General features: G+C 39.1%; 1 long non-coding RNA gene across 1 annotated transcript in view; it reads right to left on the bottom strand.

Annotated features, from left to right (window-relative positions):
* The window catches only part of LOC118216323, a 20,733-nt gene extending 5,178 nt beyond the window's left edge, over positions 1 to 15,555 (bottom strand). Inside the window, exons 1-4 of the long non-coding RNA XR_004763002.1 lie at positions 15,541 to 15,555; positions 12,488 to 12,532; positions 7,139 to 7,380; positions 1,598 to 1,836 (exon numbers count right to left, since the gene is read on the bottom strand). This is a non-coding gene — a long non-coding RNA (uncharacterized LOC118216323). The remainder of the gene's footprint in view (positions 1 to 1,597; positions 1,837 to 7,138; positions 7,381 to 12,487; positions 12,533 to 15,540) is intronic.
* Positions 15,556 to 15,853: the final 298 nt, after the last annotated feature.

The raw sequence follows: 15,853 nt of genomic DNA, 5'->3' as shown, positions 1-15,853 counted from the left end.
CACTTGTCTGGGCCCAAGCTCCCCCAAAAATCACTTGAAGACAAAAAGAGAGCCTTCTGCTATTGAAACCTCACTGTCACGCTCTCTCTCACACCCTCTCTCTGTCTAGCCCCCCCCCCCCCCCCCCCCCCAAAGAATTGTGTTGCAATGCTTCTGAAAAACACACATCAACATAGCAAAAAGCACAGAACTCTCATTTTGCCCCATGTAAGGCCGCAAATCAATTTTCATTCTAATCAAGTCTACTTTAGCATACTATTTTATAGTTGTGTACATAAGTACATAATGAAATATACAGGAAGAAAATAATGAAAAGGAATATTGAAAGATTACAAATGATGTCAATTGATTCGATTTGTTCATGCGCTCACACACCACTTGCGTTGTAGTCTCCACAAACATTTTGGGCACTACTGTGTATGTTTTTGGTGACCTTTGTTCTAAAGTGATATATGGGTAAGAAGACTAGTATTCAAGTGTGATTCAAGAGTGATTCAAGTAACAAAAGCTGGGGAAATGTGGTTTTTAGTTTTCTTATTCTAGTTTAATTATTCTATGCTGCTATAATAATAATCATTATTATTATCATTATTATTGTTCTTATAATTATTATAGCAGTATTTAATTCAACTAGAATTATTATTATTATACACAACTTATTCCTCAACTTATTTTTTTATTTTTTCTATAATAATAATAATAATAATAATAATAATAATAATAATAATAATAATAATAATCACCATCATCATCATCATTACTATTATTATTATTATTAGAATGTATCAGATGTATTCATTATAATTAAAGAGTTGAATGCAATATTTATCTTTTCGTATCTTTACATATTCCATTGTGAATGAAAGCCTACACTGAAGTGTGGGACTGAAGGCAGGAGTTTATTTACTTCCCCCCTTACACTTTATTGGATCACTGATCTTGCTGGCTGACCCTTTGGCCATCCTCTTTATATTGTCTCTCTTCATATGCTCAGCCACATATGCAAAATAATGGCAAAATACATGCCTCTTCTGCTTCAAGCATAGTACACAGAGAAAAAAACAATGATGGTGTAAATCCAATGACATACGTTGATAATATTCAGTGTAAGTAGTCTTCATCTGTTTGCATCTTTATTGCTTACTCGAGATGCACACAGAAAAATAACATGCTCTTCTGTGTAATAACAGATTCTAAATAAAGAAATTTTGGTTACATGATAACAGACCTTCGCCGTTTTTATATATGCCTAACATGGCCCACTTTGCTTTGCGTATTTATTCCCTGTGAGATTTCCTTAAAATGGCCGCCAGCGCCACGTACGGCATCAGAATGAGGGCACGAAAATTCCCCCGCCGTAGAGATCGACCACAGATGCCCACTGAATGCCTGCTAAGAAAGGCCCAACTGATTTACTCACGCTGAAACGCCGCCCCACCCCCTTCTCCCCTATCACCCGCGTCCCATCGTTTCTGCAATTAACAAACACCTCATTAAACAACCTCCAGATTTGGCAGCCAGCGAGTGTCTCTGCGGAGGGGGGAGGGGAGGCGGATGCCCGCGCTCGCTGGCGCGGCGAGCGGATGCCTGTTTTTACCTGCTCTGGTTCGCACTTCCATTTCGTGCCAGCCTTCTCCTAAGATGGTGGCGTGGGCTGCATCTTGCGATACAGGAGAAGGGGGCAGGCAGCCGGGGAGGACGGGGAGGAGGGGGACACGTCGGCGGCGGAGGCTGGGAAAGGGAGGGCGGACCGGGGCTGGTGTAGCAATGGCAGCCCCTCCTCCTCTTTCCTCCTCTGTCTTTCTCAGCTTCCTCAGAGCGAAATGTGCGGGTGCCCTAAAGTAAAAACAAGAATGGGGAATAAGGGTAAGAAAAGGAGGCGTGTGAACCTATTTCCAAATTGCCAAATATCACCAACAAACAGATGCACAGGCACACACATAACCACACACGCGCAAACAAACACAGTCACACGCACAGAGGGACACACAATCGCACACACACATGCGCGCACACCTTTTCATGTCTGTTCTCATGGTACAGTCTGCCCCTGAGCATGCAAATGACTTTCATTATGCAAATGTATGCAAATCAGAGCCGGCCATCTGAGAATCAAGGCTGAGAAAAAAAAAACTACACAGAGAGAATGAAAGAAAGAATGAAAGAGAGAATGACAGAATGATAGGGGAAAAATCCTTCTGGATGGCAGGAGGCGGTGAGGGAGGTGAACGCAGTATGAAGAAACAACGGTGGCCTAGACTGGACAAAAACGGCCGTCTGAGGAACACGGCATTCTCTCTCTCTCTCTCTCTGAATCCATTGCTGCCTTGTATATGCATCACCAATTTCACTTTTAGTGCCATGTCACTATGTACCCCTTTGGGGGCAAGTGCATATCGGAGTATTTGAATGTTGCAGTGGGAAACATTTAAATATATATTACAAACAGTCTTCCATTTTCCATTCAATTTGCCCTTTCTTTTTAGTATACAAAAGTGCCAACTAGTATAATATAAATCCAGCTTAATTTAAAAACCTAAAAATACAACAAAACAATATTTTTTTTTCACAAATAAATGATTGGCCTATTGGTGCTAATGATGGATCAAGCAGGGACATTATTAATGATTATAATATGGATATGATAAGTATTTATTTATTATTATTTATTTATGATCACTATTTGACATACGACTGACATCACACAGGGTCTCGACAAGAAGGCTTGTTTGTAATGCTTTTAACTGTTGTGTCCAAATCAAAACTATTTGACCATGGTGGACATCTATGTAACACAGCATGCACACTACTCTTTAGCCAAATCAATAACATTAAGCTGATGCTGACAAATCTATACACAAACAGCTCGGCATTGAGTATGAAGCTTCAACCTTAGAGGAATCCAGCTAATAAGATTTTCATTGTTCAGAGCTTATTTTACCACCAGATATGACTAGCAAGTCACTAAATAAGTATATGTCACCATCCAGGAAAGAACAACATCCTCCTGTGACCTGAACATTAGCCTGAACTACATTTTCACTTAATGAATGTGTGTACTGTCTGGCACTACTTACATTGCAGAACTATATTCATGTACAGCTGGCGCAGGTACACTTCAGGAGCCCAATCAGACCAAAGGAGTCACTCTTTTATGATTGGTTGGGAGAAGCCCTGCCAATCAAAACCTCTTTGGCCCTGGGCAAGGATGCTGCCAACTGCACATTGCCTAATAGCTGGCATAGACAGGGGTACAATCTGGATCATCATGTTCTGTCCCACTGCACGATAAACCTAACACCCAGTAGGCCCATGCTTACTCTTAACAGTCAACACAGTAGTCTTTTTCAGCTGTTCCTTTTTATTTAAGAGAACCAAGCATTTGTATAATCCTAAGCTTCCTATACGCAATACTTCTAAATCTGATCCATAAACACGTGACAAAAGAATTAACGAGGGAAACATAGTTCACACAGAGAACACTCATGTTGTAACTGGCTGAAAAAAAGTTGGGAAAGACCACCCTGAATACCCTGACTGTTTACAGTGCTATGTCTGTAATTCCATTCTCATATCCATCATTTGCATTGTTGCATTTTTTAAAAAATGCTGCACAACTGCTGTTCTACTGAGGAACAAGCTTGTGGTGCCTCAGTAGGCTTGCACCTGCCAGAAAAAAAGACGGGAATCCAGCGAGCCACTGAATACCTCAACAGCTCTTAAGATGACGGGGGCCTGACCACACCTCCCATGCCAGGGGCCCGAGTGCAGGAAAGAACATGGGGGAGAAGCTCCCCGGAACGGGATGTGGGCCGCAGACATTTACGCTCTCAGACTCACAGAGAGGACGTCCTCCATCAGTTGGCAGTGGAAAGAAAAACAGCTTTTGTTGCTAGGTGCTGGTGGCGAGGGAAGAGGCCGAGGTTGTGGAGAGGGGGTTGGAGTGTGAGAGAGAGTGAGGTGGGAAGTGGGGAGGGGCAGAGTTAAAAGGGGAGGGGTGTCGTTGAATGGTAGCAAACCTGTCCTAATTGGCACTTGACATTTTTTTCAACATTGGCACTCGAATGGGCCAGCTATCAAGCCTTCTCTAAGTCCTTGTTGGAAAAGTGCCTTATGCAAATAGGAACTATTGTAAAGCCTTTGTCATTAACGGTACAGGCCACCAAAAAAGTGTATGCCCCCTCAGGATTCGTAGGAGTGTGAAAGAAAACAAGAGAATGAGGAAAGGGAGAACACGAACAGCCCAGGATCTCAAAATTTTAGTTTCCATTTTTATGTATATGATACCTGACATCTTCCTGTCCTGTCTTATAGTTCATCTAAGCATCTGAATCAGGTACTACATTACTCCAACCTTGCCTGTAATCACCAACGTTAGCAACCTCATAGATGACCACTGATTCTGGAGGTGTCCCACAGACAGGTGGTTCTAGAGCAGGGTTGCTAACCCAAACAAAGGGAAGTCAAAGCATCACTTCACTGATTTAAGGACTCTGATCATATTTCAGACAGGCAGCCAAAGCCCTGTATAAACATCAGCTGGGGATTATTGGATTTCCTTCCCACCAATCACACTCCTGTATTCTAAGAAACACGAAAAGCCTCACTCAAATCAGTACCTGGTTGTTTCATACTTCAACAAGCTTTTATTTTCATGCAACTTCCCAGTTGTGATATACTGATATTCAACTGCGTCTTAAAGCAATTTTCGAAAATTAACGCAATATTGATTTTCAGAAAATAAAGCATCTTTTCCTGAAGAGCAAGCAATAATACACCAACCATTTCTGCAACCTTACCCTTGTGCACCTTAGCAGGACAAATCCATGGCCTAAAGAGACTGCAGTGGTAGGCACCGCTATTCAAGAAGGCACATGCGCCGAGGATTGGGGAAAGCAGGGGTTAGCGGTCGCACGGTACTGGTGTGGTCCGAACAATGCCTGTGTACACCTGTTCCTTGTAAGTTACTAAACTTAATCCCCTTTATCATTGTGGGCCCATTGACTTCTGTAACCGGCAGTAATATATTCATTTCTCTTTGGGGGGCTATAGAACACAGAGCTTGGCCCTCTGAACAGGCCAACAGTGAAGCCTTTCTTCCACCCCTGTTGGCATGTTCCACTGCGAGAAAGAGAGGGATAAAAAGGGGCAAGAATCAGTGGACTTTTTTTGAAAAGGCTGTCTGGCTGTTCTGTCCCGGCAGTGGTGAAAGGGTGGTAAAGGGTCCCTTTGTCCCTCTGTGACAAGTGCACTGGCTCTATTGACTGTACAGTTGACTGGGAGGGGGTAAAGGGGGGTGGGTGGTGGGGCCGCAAGGCTACAATGGCTGTTTTTCAACTTGACACTTGGAGTCTAAATCTGCTTGCCTAGCGCATGAAAGCCAAGACAAATCCAAGCCCTGGTCCCCCTCCCTCTTTCCTCTCCTTTCCAGACAGACAAGGGGAGAAAAGACTTGGCTCTGTCCTTTGTGTGGAAATCCGGACTTGCGCCATTTCAAGGCACCAAAATGTAAGGGGCTCTTTCTGGGTGTTTCCAGTGGGGTTCACACTACTCAGCGTCAGTGAGATAACGGAGCTGCCTGCCACACACAAAGACCCAGACCTGGCCTGCTCTCTGTGGGCCATTCTGCAGCCCCACACCACGTCTGCATGTGCCCCTCTCTGCGACAGCTACAAACTTCCTTTCATGTACCAGCCAGAGCTCCAAGAACTGGACGGTGGAGCTCATCAAAGCAACGTGATGCTGGGTACAAGTCAGCACAAACTGCCCAATGAGTTCAAGGCTCCTCTGTGTATTGACTGCTATGATAAACCCTCCCTTAGGGTCATTATCATAAAACTCAGCTCCCACTCCTCAGAAGGTCACTCACTGGCACCCAATACATACCTGTTCAGGTTCAGCCATTGGTTTGGAACTGGTTTGACATTACAGGACCAGTAACAGTAACACTATTGGGCCTCTTTAAAATTTGCAGTAATTAAGCTGTGATGGGACCTCAGCACAAATGTATGAGTGAAGCATGAGGAGAGAGTGAGTGAGGAGAGAGCATTCCAGTCCCTGTTGACTTACTGGGTGCAGTGAACCACGCCACCATTTCTCAGCATCTCTCTCTCTCTCTCTCTCAATCATTCCCCCCAGCTTGTGCTGAGCTACCTGCACAAATGTCACACTTTGGCAACTGCAATGCAGCAGAGAGGATAAAGCCAGGCTCGCCGTGTAAATCACATGATTGAGGAGAGTGACCAGTAAAGATGACACAGCTGCTGTGCTGTATTTTGCTGTATTGTTCAAATTAATGTGGAATTGTAGTCTTATTAATGTGGCACAAAAGAGCCACTGGAGCCAAATAGGCAAAATATCAAACAACGGTCAAAGAAGACGTATCAAAGAATTGCATTAAAACAACTGCATAGACAAACCCTTGCTGCACCTAAAACATAAACTGTTTTCTTATTCAAAGAGCATATCAATTTGTAAAATTTGGCACTATCATGCTACGGATTTTGTTTTTCTACTCTAAATAAGCCTTAAAACATGCACAGGCTCCTGCGTGTTTAGCAGTTTTCTTTACAAAGTTACAACATTAAGTAGAGCTTAAATTCAGGCATTCAGACGCACTCATGGCTACAGTCATGTGGTTATGACAGTAAGCCTTTGTATGTTGCACAAGGTGATCTGGAGCTTATTAGGTTAAAAGTGGCCATGATACACCAACCAGTCCTCTCTTCGTCAAATGGAAATGTGGGAGAATGACAACACCTTCAAGATCTTTCCAGAGTGATCACACTTTCATAATCATACCTCTTTTGAGGAAGCTCTTTGAAAATTTGAATCATCCCTATTGTCTCCAAAATCAGATTTGTATCCAACGGTCATGAAATGTAGCCTCGGGTGTCAATATAAAAAAAAAAAATAAGAGTAAGTAATCACTAAAGGAGAGATCACTGTCTTAAAATGTACTTCTCCATTCAGCCATTATTACAAGCAAACAAATTAAGCAGAAATCAAAACAAGACCCCTTAATATACCTGTTGAAAGAAGCTGTTGATGTGTGTTTGTGAAATGAAGACTGAATGCTTAGCTGGGCCTGTGCTTGTGCTGGGGACAGTCGTTCTTTGGGCTCCGACCCTAGGCTTACCTCTCAGGACTCTCCGCTGGGCTCCTTGGACTGCGTCACCTTCTTTTCTCTTGTGGACTGCTGAGGATGACGGGCTCCCGGTGGCCTTTCAGGTGTGTAATGGGATTCTTGTTACTTTCGGTTATCTAGCTTTATGAAGAATGTACACCACTCATACAGCTAGATAACCAAAGATAACAACCAACCCCTTAGGCTACCCAGCTTCTCATGTCACACGTGAAAAAGACAGGACACATTCAGACCTGGAATCAGAGGAAAGTAAGTTGAACAAGGATGGCTGGAATGGAATATACCTTAGCTTGACTTTCAAACATTTAAACCAATGGATGCATTTTAGGTTTCCTCCTAACCTGAAGTAATCAGAACTCTGGCAAAGTTTGTTTTTCATATCGGCTGAAGCCTGATAATGACTTCTTTTTTTAAATTCCTTTGGAAAATCATTATATTATGGTTTAAAAGACAGATCTAATCCACTGCATATCAAACACATATATCACAATTAACAGCACAAACATGTTTAGAGCTGGGATATTTAAAACATTAATTGTGTTTTATTTAGTAGTGCAAAAAGGTAAAGAGCCTATTTAATCAGTAGTCTTCCAAATTAGGCCACAAGTAACAACTGAACTGAAACCTTGGGCAACCCCTATACATTAAGACATGTGCTGGGTTTTCATAACATAATTCAGCGCAACACCAAAAAGCAAGAATGAGCTAAAATGTGATTCTTTCAGCCTGAACCCATTATGGCACTTAAACATAAATACACTAATGCCCACTCACAGCATTCACTCCACCCCAGGACTCAGTTAATTGAATGACCAACAACGTGATGGCAAAAAGCATCAGCTCCTCAAAGTCAAATAATCAGCATGATGCTTCAGTACCGGCAGCCAAACCAGCTCAAACTGGCTACGCCACATCCCAGCCCCTGCATAAGACTCACTTGAGATCTTGCTCCAGAGGAAGGACCCATTCTCCCCCCGCAATGGTTAAAATTAGTCTTTAAATGAGGGTAATACATGGCACTTACCCAAGAGGTGCAAAGCAAGTACAAATCTAATAGCAGAGTTTTATATTTTTTCACATTAAAACACCACTTTTCAGATTTTGAAATATACATAATTAATAGCATTAAGCACAAAATATATATAATTAATATCATTTAAATATATATATATATATATATATATATATATATATATATATATATATATGTGTGTGTGTGTGTGTGTGTGTGTGTTAGAAACATCCATAATGTATATATGCTATCGTTATAATTGCTGTAATACTGCTCTCTAGTCAATTACACACATTTATGGCAAATTCTGTAAAATTATGAACAAGTTCAGTGTAGTGGACAGCTGTTTATGGACATACAAGCTTTCATATCGGGGCAACACACAGTATCATTCTCTAACTCCCATTCTCTCTCTCTCTCTCCCTCGCTCCCTCTCTCTCTCTCTTACACACACACACACACACACACACACACACACATACACATTCTTATCTTCAGTACATGGCATTGGAGCTGGTGTAATTAAAAGCCTTTCTCTCAGCCCAACATTAGTGTAAGGCCCCTCCCCCACACCCTTGTGCTTTCATCACTGAAAATTGAGAGAAATCAGCCCCTCTTCAGCACCTCCATCTGTGCCTAAAGTTACATATATAAAGCACCCAAACCCCTGGAAGAGCCTTGTGTTGCTTTACTAAGGATCAGATATGATGTTGTGTATATTTGTGTGAAGCAAAAAATAATTCCCCAAGACCATAACCTGTTTTAGAGCACAGTATATATATATATATATATATATATATATATATATGTATGAATCCTTTCGTTATGGTAAGGCACAAATATAAATGTGTGTACACATATACGTGCACACACACACGCCCTCCAACACGAGTGCACACCCCCTCCCCACACATACACACATGCACACACACACGCGCACACACACGCACACACACACACACGCACACAGTATTTTTATTTACTGAGCATATAGCAGTATGGGTGCATGTTGAATCCCTTAGTTCAAAACCTTTGTTTTTTACTGTATTAATTAGTTATAATGGGTTCTGTCTAAACAACAAAACTACTGTTGTGTATATATAACCAATACATAAGTATGTGACATGAAAACCAATATTATAAACAAGCATACAACTATAAGAGTGCAATTATCTAATACCTATATACATTTTTTCTAATTTTCTTATGGTATACTATATATTTCTATTGAATTTCAGCATCTGATAATAAGGCAAAGGCGAATGAAATGGTTCCATTAAAATCAAAATAATTCCCAAAAGCCATGTGATTTCTGATCATTACTGTTTTCATGAGGCTAATTCCTTTAATATGAGCTGTGACAAAATTAACATTTCCAGCACCTCCAAATAAACACTACAGTGTGTGTGTGTGTGTGTTTCATTTTGAATGTTTACATCAAATCTTTTGAACTGTTGTTCAATCCAGTGACCCACCCAGTACTGCATTCAAGCTAGTGTTTGCACATCATCAAACACCTAATGTTGTGTAATAACTGGATACATGATGATGATGATGATGATAATAATAATAATAATAATAATAATAATAATAATAATAATAATTATTATTATTATTATTATTATTACATGCTATTATTATTATTCTTATTCTTCTTATTATTATTATGATTATTATTATTATTATTATTATTCACAAAAATAATTTATACCGTAGGAATATAATTTCTGTTTCTGAATTTGCGTATTTACTTGTCGCCATTATATGCAATGTTATTTGTTAAAATCATGTTTTTTCTGTGCATTGGGACCTAGTAATTTATATTCACATGAATAACCATGATGTACAAAAACCTATAATCCTGCATATATTCAACAGAAATATATTACTATTCGTATTTTTAAAGATATCATTCACATATTTTTCAATCTTAAAGTAAGTTCAGGGTCGATTGTTCTTTTGCAAATTAAATATCAATACAAAATCTTTTTATGTCAGGTTCTAATATATACATACATGATCGTAAGTTATTATACATCTATTGCATATCTCAAGTAACATTTATAAATATATATATATATATATATATATATATATATATATATATATATATTTAAAGGTTACTTGAGATATGCAATAGATGTATAATAACTTACGATCAGTTTTCTGGATAATGGAAATGTAACTTAAATATAATATAAATTACAACTGAGTAAACAAATATTATTATTATTATTATTATTATTATTATTATTATTATTATTATTATTATCAGTAGTAGTAGTAGTAGTAGTAGTAGTAGTATTTATATTTCTTGACATTTATAAACATCTTACAAGTATGTTAGCCTACTGAGACAGGATGATATATTATTGCCAAATATATCGAAACAACTATTTTTGTCTTTATTTTTCTTCCGATCGGTAGTTATCAGAATTAAGGCAAAGGGTGAAAGACCTACATACCAAGGCATTTATACGAGTATAAAAATTCAGCACCATAGAGAGAGGACAGCAGCCTTGCCCTGCTCGACAGTTTTGTTATTCCGATGTCAGCTTTCCAGCACACACCCACACACACACACACCTTGTTTAACAAAGCAATTATATAATGCAAATGTTCTATTAATCCCATTACAACACCGTGTCCCAACCTCTTAGGAACGTCCAGGACAAAATACGTGCCACGGTAAATTCACATGAGAGAAGTTCTTACACACACAGTCTTTACCAAATACCAAATTCGTCTTTCGCCAATCGACAGAATCGTCCAATAGTTCTTCATTCATATGCGCTCGACCAATCCTTGCACGCCCAGCCATTGGTAGAGAACATGGAATGACGTACAGACGCAACTATTGATAGGCATATCACATATGACTGATCAGAGGGAATTGGACGTGTGGAGATTTAATTTAAGATTCGTGGTTACTCACTGTTTGCTCATCCACATTTTAAAGTCAAACACTAAACTGCGCGCAAACGAAGAGGGAAAGGAAAACATTTTATATTTAATACCACAGCATGCAATGCCCATACTACACAGCCCAACCTCTCGTTCATTAAATTAATGCACGAGATATGTTCTTGTTTTGACATGAAATATCAAAATGTCCAGTTTCAAGTTTAATACTGTTTACGGCCACCATAAAATGTCTCGTTCAGTAGGCTATTTTGTCAACATGGAATACGCCAGTTATACGGCCATATTTAATTTGCAACCAACAGTACTACTACAGCAATTAACCAGTGTTGACTGAATAAATCATTTGTGCACTGCCAGTGAAGCATGATTAGTAGCCTACATGATTCTATTCCAAAGGGCACCAACGATTGTGGAGAGGTTTGCAGTACCATGCCTTTTAGGTAAGCATGTCAATATATCAGATTGGCAGCTTTATCGAAGGAACTCTACGAAATATTTTTGTTTTTCCCCCAGGATAAAAGTGCATCAAAAGTTTCCACAAATCATTAGCTTTGTACATAAATAAATAGATCTTAAAGCTTAAAACAACCAGAAAGAAGGTATGGCACTATTATCACTCAGGAAAACAGTTATAACTCGGCATAATTTCAAGTTGACATGGTGGTAGGCCTATATATCTATACGTTCATTTAAATAAATAAATAAATAAATAAATAAATCTAAACACCTGCAAGTGTAACACCACGTTGGTGGCACTCATGTTTACGTTTTAGGCTTGAGAATGCCTAGGTATAGAATACCTCTAATCGATGAACAGGACAACATAGCACCACACAGCTCGAGCGTAATGTAGCCTATATAGGCTAGTACACATGACTGATAATTTAGGTCAAAGCATTCGTAATGTGAAACTGTGCTTTGCATATCCAAAGCCAGTGTGTGCGAATATGCAATACAAAGATGCAGTATGTTCGTTTCTATCCCACTTACCTGCGAAACTAAAACGACAGCGTATTTGAAACATTTCAATTGCCAAAATTGCACGGGGAGGCCTTCTCGCAAAAGTGTACTTGCGAACGTTTTGTGGCAGTCAAATTCACGTATTCATATAATATAAAAAAAAACAAATGTAAAAGCAAAAGAATATAAAATATTTAAAAAAAAAAAAAAAAATTAAAAAGATTAGGCTAATGCAAAAGCCCCTAGACCATTTATTGCGAGGACCGCAGTGTGTTTTGCTTGCTCAATTCCAGTTGTAAAACCAACCCCACCCACTCGATACGTGGAAAAAGGCAGATCAGTTTACTTTTAGATTCACGGTTATACTGATTAAATGTAGACGATAAATAAATCTTCAAAATATGAACCATGCTACATATCTGACTTTCAGATATAGAGCTTACCTACTCCATGTGGCCCGTGCCTCAGATGCTTCTTTCAGTGGGATACTGAAAAAACAAAAAACAAAAACAAAAGAGACACCAGTTGGCATCATGCACCCATGCATGCACCATCATGCATTCACAGGCAAATTTGCTGCGAGAAATGGCTATTCACAGCGTGAACAAATTAATTGTTTTCATTGTGGTCAAATGTGAAACTGCGTAAGGACTATTCTCCCAGCAAAACATTGATTTCGCGTCAATGCAGGATCTAGAAACTGCTCTAATTTAACGACCAATTTTTTTTTCTTCCTATTCGAGCGATGTTGAAATACCCGACACAACAACTGGGATTTCGATTGTGAATATAAAAGTGCAGTCATGACTGGTTGTGAATAGCATGCGTATACACGTGAACGATGAGAAGTGGTCCGATACTGTAGGTCGATTGCATACAAAAACTAAACTACAAAAACATAAGGCTTTTGCAACTGCATGTCACGTTTAATAAGGCATATTGCTAATTTTGCATAATGTTGTGTAAAACAGTGTTCCTGCAGTCAACATGTTTCAAGCAGTAGGCCTACTATTTAACTGACAGCGTTAGAAATACTGGTTGCAAATTAATTGATTTCAGACTGGGATCTGAATGTTTGCCCGGTTGATGTCATACTCTGTTAAGAAATTGTGGTTATCGATACATGGGCTATCTATATAAGTTCACCACAATAAAGGTCAACAGAAATTTATTGACAGCAATCTGCCTTCCTATAGTAGATCCAGCAATTGTAACCGAATGGATGGAAATCTCTCCTCCATTTAACATCAATCACATAACCACAAAGTATGGTTTGTTTGGTAATAACTCTCTTAACTTTCCGTAACAAATAACGCATTTAAGTTCAAATATAGGCGTACTAAAAACGTAATGGGTCTGGTGTCCTATGGCTGGCACCAACGCCTTTAAACGTAAACAAATGACAGAAAATAAGTCATATTATGAATTCACTAAATCAAACACAAAGTTACCATTAATCCTTAAAAAAAACAGAGCAGATTTTAAATTACAGGCAGGAAAAGGGTTAATCGTGCCTGATACATTCTTAATTATGCATCACCTCATTAAGGTTCTATAAGCCACAAATAACGATTGTTTTAAAAGACCTAAAAAGCTGGAAAAACTCTCACCATGATAATAATAATAATAATAATAATAATAATAATAATAATAAGAAGAAGAAGAAGAAGAAGATGAAGAATGTGCCTTTCTGTACAGTCGTAAAATAAATGGTAAAATTATATACGTCATTATAATATTTATCATTATAGTATCATTATAGTGTCAATGTCCACTAAATCCATCCATTACTTTCACATATCTAAACACACACACACACACACACACACACGCACACACACACACCCACACACACAGGACCTGGGCACGCTTGTTTCATGAGTGTCAACCATTTGCCTTTATCATACCCGAACAGATATTCCGTCCCAAACAACCAACGGTTCATATTAAGGAAACAGGACGGCTAAACAATGGGACAGCTATAGTTAGCCAATAGCATAATCTCGGCAATTTGTTTACATATCCCTCTCATGCATAATTAACTCTGCGTCGACCATTTGAATTGAATCAAAGACTGTGTAAAATCATTATATAGACACCTTTATTTACTTTACTATTCATTTTCTCTTCAGGATGTTATAGCCTATATATATATATATTTTTTTGCAGTTTCTTATGACTCTGCCTTTCACAAGTCAAATGAAGGTAATTTACACGTTTGCTCTGGTACAGGCCCAGCCTTCATGCCTTCAATTGGCACGTGCAAAATAGGATCCTTGGATGTATTTCTGTGCAAGAAACTACTGTTATCGTTTAAATTTGGAAGGCAGTTGATTATTTCCAATCCACTCGGTAATGCACTATCGCAGTTTCGCTACTTTTTACTGATTGTAACGAAACACATAAAAACCGAGGCCTGTGTGTGCATTGAGCTTTTGATTAATAGAACACGTACGCGAAGAGAAGCTCGCGAGCACTCTTAAGTGACTTTAATGATGCAAAGCAGTTGTCTTGTGTTTATACATGCATGTCCATTTTGAAATGATAAGAACTATACACATTATTAGGAACTTGTGCAACACTATTCTCGTGCAATAATGTAAAAACTATATTACATTCGAATTACCCGTTTTGGTGTAGGCTATTTATGTTTTAAAATGACTGAGTACTTAGTACTGGTCTTATATCTTGTTAGTGGACTATAATGTTGCCTGTTGATAGTGGGTAGCGTTCTCTTGTTTGACGTTGTCAAGTAGGCTATAGTTAGTCAAGACATTGCAGATTAGGATATATGAGACGTTCAGCGCGGCTGTAGTAAATCCATGTTAACATTTCGATTCAGGCCACGTTCATCTATTTAAAGTAAATTAAGTTAAAACAAGTAGACGAATGAATGAAAAGCAAAATACATGAGGACCAAGGAAATGCGTAAATAAAATTCTCATGGTTTTAATATTTTAATCTGATCAAATGCGAGTGTGACCTTTAAACTCAATTCCTTTCATGTACAATTTAAGCTGAACCACCACAACGAAGATTTCAAATCCTACAGTATGGTCTTTAGCCATTCGACCCATTTTCTATTCACATGATATTGAAGGATCAACTGCACTTCGCCTTTATCTTTCCAATTTATTTTGTCATGAACATGCTTTAAATTACAGCACATATTATTTGGCTGGATTTGTCTGTGTTAACAGAATATAGAATACTGTGTTCGCTGTGTGGCAAGATAAAACGGTAAATCATAGTAGTTAGGATTTCATTAATTTGCCATTTTTATTTTCAATATGACAACTCTTGCTTCCTGTCGAGCCTACAGCTCGTGCGTCTGACAATACACAGGCTATAACCAGTGCTACCCTCACCAGAATGCAAACAATGCGGCTGATTATTTCTACTTTTTTTCAATGGACCAAGATGCAGATCTGTGCGTTCTTGGTTATCATCGTAACCGAAATAATATTGTCTCTCTCTTCATATTTGCCACACTTACCCCTTCTTGGCGAAAGAGGCGCTTAGAATACGCTTTCCACAACAGACAACTGAACGAATCGAGCGACGTAGAAGAACTGAGCTCTCGCGGGTTGGCTCTGGCTAGGTCTTGCGCTTGATGGCTGCAGTTCACTGTGACGTTGCGCTGGCCCCATCCATTCAGTTTTTCTCGCCGGGTTCGCCTGCTTTTTATTATCACTATTATTTCCCGTAGAGATGGTGTTCGCCTCCCCCTCAGAGAAAGCAAAATGAGCTGCTCGCCTATCCCCCCATTCCAGTCTGCAAGACATCATTCCGCGTAAGAAATAGGTATG

The sequence above is a fragment of the Anguilla anguilla genome, chromosome 1 (genome assembly GCF_013347855.1).
Source record: "Anguilla anguilla isolate fAngAng1 chromosome 1, fAngAng1.pri, whole genome shotgun sequence".
Classification (NCBI taxonomy): domain Eukaryota; kingdom Metazoa; phylum Chordata; class Actinopteri; order Anguilliformes; family Anguillidae; genus Anguilla; species Anguilla anguilla.
The sequence above is the reverse complement of the archived record's forward strand: the minus strand, read 5'-3'. Positions and strand labels throughout refer to the sequence as shown.